The 11,686-nt window shown below is 38.4% G+C and overlaps 1 protein-coding gene across 5 annotated transcripts in view; it reads left to right on the top strand.

The window, feature by feature from the left end:
* Nucleotides 1-7,878: 7,878 nt before the first annotated feature.
* GJA3 (gap junction protein alpha 3) overlaps nt 7,879-11,686 on the top strand; it is a 46,643-nt gene continuing 42,835 nt past the window's right edge. For 2 of the 5 annotated variants that reach the window (XM_069079647.1, XM_069079645.1), the window contains exon 1: nt 7,879-8,534. The gene's annotated coding sequence lies outside the window, so the exon portion shown is untranslated. Of the gene's footprint in view, nt 8,535-8,601; nt 8,723-11,686 lie in introns of those variants that run through there. The other 3 variants (XM_069079649.1, XM_069079646.1, XM_069079648.1) reach the window with 3 other exon arrangements.

Below are 11,686 nucleotides of genomic sequence, written 5' to 3'. Positions count from 1 at the left end.
CACTTGAGCTATATTTTGAAGGAAAATAGGGACAGTATAAGGCATAGGTCAGGAAGGAGTACATTCTGTCCATGGGGACAGTGTGACTCTGTCTGACCACCTGTGCAAGGCACAAAGATGAGAACTTGATCAGCCTCTTTCCATTCCCCACAAACTCTCCTTCTGTCTTTCTATCACAAAAGAAAAAACATTCCTACTCTCTCTTAAAGTTAATCAATCTAATTGCTCCCATAATTCTATTTCCTTTCACTTCCTCTGGGGCCCAGCTCTAGCCCTCTCTCCTTCTCAACCCCGTTTACCTACAAACATGCCCTGGTTTTCCCACTACTATAAAAGCCTTCCATTCTTCCTTTATAGTATATCTATCTGCAATTCCCTATTTTTCAATGTTAAATTTTTGGGAAAAGTTGTTTGATTGCCCTCCATGATACCTATTCTGGCTTCACTTGACTTCTCATGGAGCTTTGACCATATAAATTAATTTAGTACAGTAGGCTAATTTAATGTTTCATTTCCTACTGCCCTAAAATGTCTTCCCATCCTCCCAGCCCCCATCTTTGATGTTCCTGACTTGTAAATAATTCCTCCTCACTTGGTAATCTTAACCATATTATTCCTCTGCTCTTATCAGACTGTTGAGTAGAGCTGGGAAAAAAATCACAAAATTGACATGATTTCACTCAAATCAACAAGCATTCATTAAGTACCTACTGGGATCTTAATAAACTTAATCAAAGAAAAGCAGATGAACACTGACTAGTCAGCAGAAAGGCTACATTTTTTATCTTAGGACTCAAAGAATTGTAGTCATTTGACTTTCTTTTTACAATTTTCAAGGAACTCTAAATCCAACTTCATATTTCCAGGAATTAGCTTAGCGAGTTTTTTCATACACAGTTCTAACTAATTTTCTCTTACAGCTTGTGAAGAATTTTTAGTCCATGTATTTTTCTATTAGGGCATCTAGGAGACAAAATGGATAGAATGTTGCTCTTGGAGTTGGAGAGACTTGTCTTTATGAGTTCAAATCTGGTCTCAGACATTTACTGTGTGACCCTGGACAAGTCACTTAGCCCTGTTTGCCTCAGTTCCTCATCTGTAAAATAGACTAGAGAAGGAAATGGCAAACCATTCCAGTATCTTTGCCAAGAAAACTTCAAATGACCCAATAGCAACATTTTCTATTATCTTGAACATGTATAAATTTTTATCTTAATGAAGATCACTTTTTTCTCAACATGACTAAGAAAGTCATTCAATTTAGATAAAATGTACATTAAAAGTATAGTTAATTTGTGTAATAACATGTCACAGCAGCTATGGTTTCTGAGTTCTTTATTGGGGCATTTGATACTATATTATTTATGATTCCATGGCCTTTCTTAATTTGTCTTGTATGGCATTAAATTAATTTAGACCAGAGGTTCCCAAATTTATTTGGCCTACCAGCCCCTTTTTAAAAATATTACTTAGCAACAACCTGGAAATCTACTTTCTTTAACCTTTTAACTTTTTTAAATTTGCCTAATTTCAACAAATATAAAATATTTTAATGATGCATCTTAAATTTAATAATTAATTCATGACAATACTGCATCATATAACTGTATAGTATCATGTTGTAAAAGAGTCATTACATGAACATATTCCTGCCAATGTATGGTGGACTTCTTGATGATACCCAACAGACTAACCTGCCAACACTTGCTTGTTGATGGACTTGACCACGAATTGGTTATAACTTGCATTTTGTGTGTTTATTTGGAAAATAATGCAATCACTACTACTTTAACTCTGTTACACAACAGGTGAAACATGTACAAACAGTTTTTAAAATTTTTCTTCTCTTCTCTCCTTATGCTTCTAATGCCCCCTTATTTTTATTCAATGCCCCACAACTGCATCCAAGGCTACTACTGGTTTCCCTTTCACCCCGCCCCCAGCCCCGATCATTCCAGTGCCCCCCACAGGGCTGTATGGTCCCCTTTGGGGACCTATGAGACCAATCTGAACCACTATACCTTTTCAAGGTTGTTTTCTTTTCTTTTCGGAGAGGGGTTAAGTGACTTTCCCAAGGTCACACGGCTACTTTTGTGTTAAGTGTCTGAGGCCACATTTGAACTCAGTTCCTCCTGACTCCAAGGCCAATGTTCTACTCACTGCGACACCTAGCCGCCCCTCAAGGTTGTTTTCAAGACAATATGATACACTCACTAGTCAAGCCAGGAACAAGAAAGGATTTTTAAAAATTTTTAGATATTCTGAACAGAGGCAACTAGGTGACAGAATATAGAGTGCTAAATTTGAAGCCAAAAAGACCTGAGTTCAAATCCAGGCTCAGACACTAGCTGTGGGACCTGAAGCAAGTCACTTAACCGCTGCCTGCCTCAGTTTCCTCATCTGTAAAATTGGGATAATAATAGCACCTACTTTCCAGGGTAGTTGTGAGGTTTTAAAATGAGATAGAATTTGTAAAGCCCTTTGCAAACCTTAAAACACTAAATAAATGTAACCATTTTTTTAAGAGAAACTAAAATGAACATACACGAAATTCATATTGTATATGGAACAGTGGACAAATTTGGCTAATTTATTTTCTTTCAATGTAACTTCCAGAACACTACCACAAATGCCAAACATAAGATATTGAATTATCATAGCCCTGATTTAAGACACTTTTTCAAAATGTCAATACTACGGGGATTTTAGTTTGTTTAATCATTATTTCATTTTCTATATCTGTGCCCATCTTGTTTCAATAAAGTCAACAAAGCTGTCACCAATTGAAATATCTGCAGTATCAATATGGATGTATCTCCTAGTTTGACTTACTTACTCATAGCATAAAACATCTGAAGTAAAATCAAGCAAAAAGAAAAATTTTTTTACCTTATTAATTTCACAAATAATTTTACGGCAAACATTATTCCCCAATAAATGGGAAAATTCACTTTTTATTTTAGAGTTCCTTTTCCATGGTTTAGCACATGGATATTGGATTTGGGTTTGTTGGGGGTTTTTTTGTTTTTTGTTTTTACATGCCTATTCATACTGGTTTTTTATTCAAGCAAATTTAGGAAACTTCCAGTTCTAGGACTATGAGTGGTTTCTTTGATTCGTCTAAATTAACTTTCATTTTGAAAGTTAATAAATAAGTCACTATTTCCATTTCTCATTAAGAAATGCATGTTCAATATAACATCATCACTCATTAATGTCCTTTTTAAAATTTTATTTGCTAAACTTTTCCATGTCAGAAATTTATCTCAATGGTCTGCTGCATTTTCATGATCAACTGGTTGGTTCAAATATTACTAATGAACCCTTTGAATTGTTTGGACACAATACCAGTGCATTTTTTTTAAAATAACATGTAAGTGAGAGGGATAGAGTTGATTATGACATCCCTGATGAAGTGATTTTTCTGTATCCCAACTGATGAAATTGTAGCAAAGATAAAAGATTGGGTAAAAAGAGAAAGGCACAGGAGGCACAGTGAATAGATCAGGATTTGGAGTCAGGAAGACCTGGGTTTAAAAATGGCCTCAGATATTTACTAGCTGTGTAACCCTGGGTAAGTCACTTAGCCCTGTTTTTCCCAGTTTCCTCATCTATAAAATGAGCTGTAGTATAAAATAGCAAATCACTCCAATATCTTTGCCAAGAAAATCCCAAATGGGATCACAAAGTCAGGCACAATTGAACAAAAGAGAAAAGGGGGACTTAAATGAACTATAAATAACCTTATTCTTTACTTTGATACCTCTTTCCAAGGTTCTCTGAACAAAAACCATGGAATTAAGAGAGCAGCTACCTATTGGCTGACCAAGAATCAACCATACCCCAGGGGTGCCTTCAAAAAGTGAGACACTCTCTAAGGACTCAGTTAAGACATAAGGTGATTCTGAGAAATGTAGCCTCTGAAAGCAAAGAAAAAAAGCTGATTATGAGAGAAGAATCCATCCTTTAAGAGAGAATCATTCTTCATGCCTTTGGGAGAAGAAAGAGATTTCTCTTTTCTCCTGCCCTCTTCTTCACCTCCTTTGGCCAAGTTATCTTGAAGCAGAAATATTCACCCTTAAGGGATGTAGATACCCCATAGATGTGAAAAGCTCTAGCCAGCAGTGTGGCCTTTACAAGTTGAAAAGGAGAATTGGTTCTGGTCATTAAGAGTTGAAGAACTTCAGCTAAGAACTTCCTGATCAGCTGAGATTTTACACTCAGAGGTAGCATTGAGGATACTACAACACAGTACAAAGGACATCAGGGCCCTGCAGGGCCAGAAGCTTATTTCCTTGACCACATGGATTCTTAAGTTTTCTATACTACTATTATACTCTGTAGGAAAATATACTCTTTTCATATTTTTAAACTATATTTCTTATGTAATATGAATAAATACCTTTATCTAATTTGTCTAGTGGTTGACTATTAAAAGTAAGCACCCAGGTGGGGGCTTGTCTATAGTTATAGTACAGCTCCACAGAATAGCTTAAACCTAGGAGTAGCCAACCCATGGGAACCCATCCTCCAAGTGTGAGTTAGGGGGAAAAGACTTTCTAAGGATTCAAGTACACCCAGAGGGAAGCAAAACAACAACCTAGTAGGTAAACCAATTATGATCAACAACCTTATTGTTAGAAAGTTTCTTCAAAAATAAAGAAGCAGAAAATGTACTGACAACTTGCTTTGTAAATTCCATGGTTGACATTTTTACCTTATTCATGTCCCTATGTGATCAAAAAATTTTTTATTTTGTTTGAAACTTCAGGCCTTGGGGAAGGACTATTATAATTAACAGAAATTGAAATCTTACTTGCACTTAGCTAATGCATCATCTTTGATTTTAAGATGATTTTTTCTGTGATTGACATACATCAGATATTGATAATTTTTAAAATGGATTTATTTCCTTTCCTTTTACTTGCTTTCTGATAAGATTTTGCAATTTGATCTGAGTAGTACTAAAGTTTAGATTTTGTAATTTGATCTCAGTCATACTAGGTTTTCATCTATAGCTGAAAAGCTTTTGTAATGATCCAGTTGTGAAATTGTCAGTTCAATATAGCCAGCTGTTCATATTGTTGGTGCTGCTTTGACATTTTTCTTCTGCAATTCTGTGTCTTTCTTGTTGGTTTCTCTGGTCATTTCGTAATTAAAATTTTGCTACAGCTCTCACACACATAAAGTAAAAGAAATCATTTACTTTAAAACATGAAATGCACTTTGTTTTTATAAATTGTGAGGGTTTTTTTAAAATAAAAACAAACAAGCAAGTTGAGTGAGTAGGGAAGTTAGTTACTAGCAAAGAAAGTCCTTGTCAGCAATGGGCCATCTGGTAGCTTCTTAGTTTAATCATTCTTGGTTATTAGGTAATAATCTCAGTTGTTTCTCTCTAGTGAAAGAGCGAAAGAGAGTACTTATGTTATAATATCTTCTCCATTGAGAGGTATTAGTCACTTGTTGAGATAAAAAAAAAACTTTCTAAGAATAGGTTTTGTGGGAGTTATTGGGGAAATGATTGTATTTTAAAGGGTATTAATAAAATATTTAATTAAAAAGACCATACTCTGGGACAAAGTCTACTTGCCTTACTCTGATTATGGCTCTGTTCACCAGAAAGCCAACTTTTAGCAAGAAACTCAAAGAGTAGAACAGATGTTCCAAAAGGAAAACAAGATGGAAAATTTTTCTTGGATTTTTTCTACAGCCCCTGACCTTAAAGAGCTTTCATTCTGCCTGTCATTCAGCTAGTTAATGGAATGTTAAGACTAGAGCAGAGCTTTTCTTAGTGACAGTTTAGTACTTTCCCTTTGACCAGGTTGCTTCCATTCTACTCCACATATAATCACTATAAAAAAAATGGTGACTGGGAGTGGTGAACCTATAGCATTCTGGCTGCATTGTCTAAGTCTCATACCTCAGAACTGTCAGAATCATGGGAAAGTTTCTATATTTCAATCAGGCCAAAATACAAAATAATTCTTGCCCACATTATCTTTTTTTTTACTTGATTTTTTTTTTGGATTTTAAACTATTTACCCAAGTTGTTTCTTCAAGATACTGTTGAAGAAGTAGATGGGCTGAAAAGAACACTAGCTTTGGAGTTGGACCAGCATTCAGATCTCATCTGTGCTACTGCATTAACCTTACCTGGATTATCTCATACAAGATAAAAAACACTTGATAACCCCAGCCCAGACACCATGGGAAAAGGTGATAGTATGGTATGACAGAGGGAGAGTAGAGAGGAACACAAGACTCAGGAGGTCTGGGTTCTAATCACAGCTCTGACACTAATTTGTTGGGTGGTTTGGGACAAGTAATATAGTCTCTTAAAGTTTTTTCTTTTGTAAAAAGACTGTGATCAGTTGAGATAATGTATATGAAAGACTCTGTGGACTTTAAAGCATTTTATAAACATATCAGTTATTTTTATTTTTTATGATCTAGGACAGATCTGTTCAAGAAAGGGTAAGTATGAAATCATCAAACAAAATTAAAAGCTCTTGAGGCAAGGTTTCAAACCAACCTGTCTAGAAGGAACACAGAGAAAGAAAACTATCTGAGCAGACCCTTTGGGGGCTTCTTCAGAGTCTAGGATACTGGTGAAATAGAAAAGTATAAAGTCTAATTAAATGAGACACTAAAAAAACAAAAGAATGACAAGTACATTCTGAAATGGATGTTTAATAACCTGGCCCAGAAGTGTGAACAAAGTCTACTTAGAAATAATTCAGAATGCCCTTTAGGATGATTCAGGAGAGAAAAATCGGGTAGCTGGGAGAAAGAAAAACAAAAACAGGAAGAAAAAAAAAACACTGGACTCATATTCTTAACTAGTCCCCCACATCAAATTAAACTTTGGAAGTGCTCTCCTCCCGAAATGCCACCTGCCCTTTCAAATACATGAAATACATGTTGATTTCGGAGGTTTCTTTTTCCTTCAAGACTTCCCCTGATGTTTATTTGATGCTGGTTTTTCCCCCTAACCTGGATCAACCTGAAATTAGTTATCTACATGTGAGTAATTTTACATCACCTCAGTCCCCGTGTTCCATTTTCTCATATATCTTGCATGCAAATAAACAGGTTTAAAAAAATTCATATGCCTATCCGGCTAAATTAAGTGTGTTTGATGGGAACCAGGCACGGCTGCAGCTATTTATAGCTTCTTTACAGTCTCTTTCCCCTGGGACAGCAAACTCGAGCGAGGGTCAGGCTTATAGGGGAGCGTTTCCGCTTGGCATTCACGGGGTGGCGCAACTCCTCAACCAGAGTAAAAACGTCGGTGGCCAACTATGCTTTTATGGCTTGATTTGGCCAGGTTAAATGGGGACTTGACTACTTACAATCTTCTCGCCCAACACTCCCACCTTTGGCCTTCAGGGGATGTGAGCGCGTCCCTAGGTTACTTGATGCGGGTGGGGCAGATGCTTTACTGACCTCGGGGCAGACCAGCCCCTCCTCCCAGTTCCCTTGTGCTTTTCCCTATGGGGGTGTCTTTAAGACACTCTCTCGTAAGAGAGCCACTTATGAGCGCAGGGGCTGTGTCCCTTCAAGCAGCCCCTGAGTTCTGTTCTCGGGACAGATGACCAAGGAAGTTTGGATCTGTGCTCACCAGACAGAAGAAAAAGAAAGATTAAGCAAACGGAGGGATAGTGCGGAGTTCTCGCCCGGGCACCCAGCGGCCACATAGGGCAGCTGAGCCGGGCACCGAGCCCTGTGCGCACGTGTGAAAGGGGCTGAAAGAGACCCCACAAGGGAAATGGACGCCGAGTGCAGTTATAAATACATTTGGGGACACATGGAGATGGAGAGGGGTAGGGCGGGGGCGGCGGCCAGGGGATGAAGCTCTGGCAAGAATGCACGGTGGAAGCCAGGCGCCAGCCGGGGCTAAGTGTGGGTGTATTACGAGGCTACAGCTAGTGTTCCACTCACACACTCACCTCTGCCCCTGGTGGGACACACTCTAGAGAAGCTGAACTGCGAGAAAGAAGTTTGCCCATAGTCCCGCACCAACTGTGGGCACTGCGGGGTCGCTTCCTGGGCTGGGGGTAGGGAACAGCCCCCCGCTTTTCCCGAGAAAGCTCCATTGGCCAAAGGGTAGGGAGAAAGGTGTCCCTTGCTGAGGCGCAGAACGCACAAAGAAGCGAAGCAGGCCGTGCGCCCCTCTGACCTCCCCCCACCCGGGCCGCCTCCACCAAAGTGATGAGTTTTGGAAGTGGCAGGGGCGTGGCATTGGCCGGCCGGGGCTACTCGCTTGGTGGGGGCAGCCATGCCCGGTCACGCATTAGGATAGCAGAGATGGCCGAGGAGGAAGAGAAGCCGGCTTCTCCTGGCTTGAGGCTCGAACGTTAAGTTTTCATTACACTTCTTAAAGAAAAGAAAAGAAAATATTAAAAGGAAAAAAAAATAACAAACAGTCCAGCCTCGCCTTAGCCTGGCTTCTTTTCCGAGTGGCCTTAGCCCCCCTGGGCTGAGGAGAGGGGGCAGCACACTTGAGGTTGGCCAGCCGCAGTCCGAGCTGTTGGGTAAGCGCAAGCAGAGTGGAGGGGGGCCGGATCGGGCTGGGCTGGGTTGAGCTGGGGGGTCGAGGTAGGGGAGCAGCTCAGGAGCGGAAGGGCCGACCTCGGCCCTCTCTGAGGCCACAATGTGGGGCGGAAAGTCTGGCTCGCTGACTCTATCTAGAGAAGAGTGCTATGGGCCTCTGGGGCAAAAGGTAGGCTTTGATATGCCAAGCGCTTCCGCTCCACAACCTAAACAGGCTCCAGCTGGCTTGGGATAAAGACCCTTGGGCATAACTGAGACTAGTAAGATGTTTGCAGTTTAGTTCCTGGGCCTCCTGCTGCTTTGGCGAAATCTTTAGGAAGAGTTGGGTTCTTGAGGAACTTTCTGAGGACTGTATTGGAATTGACCTTCTGCAACTTAAGCGTAGAATTTTTTTCGCAACTGAATAATTGTTTTACAGAATAGTTTGGCTGGAAGTTGTGCTTTAAGGTGTTTTTTTTTAAGTGAACATCAGAAATTAAATAGGAACCCAAGGATTATTTAAATATCTTCATAAAAGCAGTTTTCTTCCATCAACAAGTGATGGAGTACAACTCTTTGCAGGTAGCTAGGTTTGCAATGCTCAGTGACATATTGTACTAGGGCTATTCAGAAATTATGCTGGGTATGGGGGGGAGGGGTAGTGAGAAAGGGAGGAAGGTGGGAAGGAAGGAAGGAAGGAAGGAAGGAAGGAAGGAAGGAAGGAAGGAAGGAAGGAAGGGAGGGAGGAAACCATAACTATAGTTTTAGTTAGAAATGACAAGGCATTAAGTCTTTATGATATTTGGGTGCCTCTAGCTTATCCAAAAAAGTAGCAATACTTTTAATATATTTATATTCCAAAGAAATATTTTCATTTTTAGAGAGCATCTGGGCATGAAATTTCTGTAAATACAGTTTTGCTTTCCTAGTCCTTTGTACTCTAGTGGGCCTAACTTAACCCTAAAATGCTGTGACTAAGCTTGTGAGAATTTATAATAATAGGTAATATTTATAAAGCACTTCAGGGTTTGCATTGTGCTTTACAAATGTTATTTCATCCTCACCACAACCCTGAGAGGTAAGTGTTGTTATTAACCCCATTTTACAGTGGAAGAAACTGAGGCAGACATAAGTGACTTTCCCAAGGTCACATGGCTGGAAAGCGTCTGAGGCCCTATTTGAACTGAGGTCTTCCTTAACTACAGGTCCAATGCTCTAGCTGCTCTACCACTTAGCTGCTGTTGAGCACACAGTTTTATAAAGACAGGTGAAGTTTTGACCTTATCACTCATAACCAAAGTATGGAGTCTGTGATTTTTTTTAACATATATACAAAAACAGCTGACGTGAGCTTATAACCCTGGAATTAAAATTCCCTTCTAGCATATGGATTTAGTATAGTGGCAATATATCAGTCATACTAGGAAAGGTATTTGCAAAACAAACATAGATTCCTGAACAGTATAAAAGAAAGAAAGGGTGATTTAGTTTTATTGTCTGTCTTTTGAGTAAACGTCAGCTAATTTGTCAGTTTTTCCTCAGTCCAGCAGTTTGGTTCCTATTGAAATAGATATCTAGGAAGGGAACATGATCTTGGAATGTAGAGTGACTGACAAAACCATTTTATCACTGCAGTAAATTAGTTTTATGTTGAATAATAGTACCTGTTCATTTTTTAAATAACTTACACAATATAGTTGTATTTCATATAACAGTTTATACAGAATCTTGCATGTGAGATGTGTTCCATAAAGGTTTGTTTGAATTAAATTGTAATAAGATGAATCAAATTGAATGTATAATTCACACATATAGAGTCCTTCTGTGTGGCTTCATAGCTGTGTGCATCTTGAAAATTTTAATTATATTGCATTTCTTAGATATGCCCAATACTTGAACTCAAAGAACAAATATAATATTTAAATACTGCCTGTAAATGTTTTTCATAAAGTGCCTTCCACAAATAGGCATAATAAGCATCATAACCAATTACCTGTTACACACTCTTCTAAAATTCCCAAATCTGGGCTTCATGGATTCAAGCAAAGCAGGGTTACAAAATTTTGTGGAAACTTCTGTGTCTCCCAGGATGTTAAAGGCATGGAGCTGAATTCAACTTGCTTCAAAACCTCCATCTTTTCTGAATGTAAAGCAGAACATAGAGTATGTGTAATTTTGTGATTTGGGCTTCTTTTATCACTTTAGTACTCTGTGTGTGTGTGTGTGTTTAGATAGGTAAAGGACCCATTATAACAATAAAGTTTTAGACTTATTCTTGAAGTCGTGAAAAAAAACAAAGTTCTATACCTAGAACTATATATAGTTAGGTCCCCATTAGGATAGATGATAAGTCCCTCTGAAATGGTGGCATTATTTGAACTCACACTGCATATTTCCATTGGGCTGGAACCAGTTACCACATTTTATATATTTATAACTTCAAATAATGTGAATTTGATATATGCAATGATGACTTCAGGGGATTCTTTGTTCATACTAATTGAGGACCTAATTGTATATCACTTTTTCTGCATCTTCCAAAGCATAATATAAGAGGAAATGGCAATAATTTCTATAGTTTTGTACCTACCATTTTCTTAATCATAATTCAAAGAAATGGAGAGAACCACCATACTTTAAATGTTGCTAAATATCCTGATTCTGATTACCTACAACTTTTTCATCTGTTTATGAAGTTCCAAATAACTTTTTTTAATTGCTTCATTCTATTTATGCTATGGATTGCATAGATTTTAGATCAAAGGTAGATTTCAGGAGGTCTGTGAACTTGGAAGAGTAAAATACTACATCTTTATTTCAATATAGTTGGTTCCCCTTTAATCCTATGTATTTTAATAATACTAGCTAACTTTTACATTGCACATTAAAGTTTACAAAGCACTTTACAAATATCTCATTTGATCTTCCACAACATCATGAGATAAGATTATTATCCCCATCAGATGAGGATACTGAGGTTAAAATTATTAAGTGACATGCTCAGGGTCACCCAGTTAGAAAGTGTCCAAATTTAGGTCTTCTGTCTCCAAGTCTAGAGCTCTCTCCACTGTGCACCTATTTTAAACACTTAAAAATATTATTCTGAGAAAGGATCCATACGTATCATCAGACTTCAGATCATCACCCCCCCCCC

The sequence above is a fragment of the Petaurus breviceps genome, unplaced genomic scaffold (assembly GCF_028583685.1).
Source record: "Petaurus breviceps papuanus isolate PSGF00001 unplaced genomic scaffold, PetGlider_PUasm1.0 91133, whole genome shotgun sequence".
NCBI lineage: Eukaryota > Metazoa > Chordata > Mammalia > Diprotodontia > Petauridae > Petaurus > Petaurus breviceps.
The sequence above is the reverse complement of the archived record's forward strand: the minus strand, read 5'-3'. Positions and strand labels throughout refer to the sequence as shown.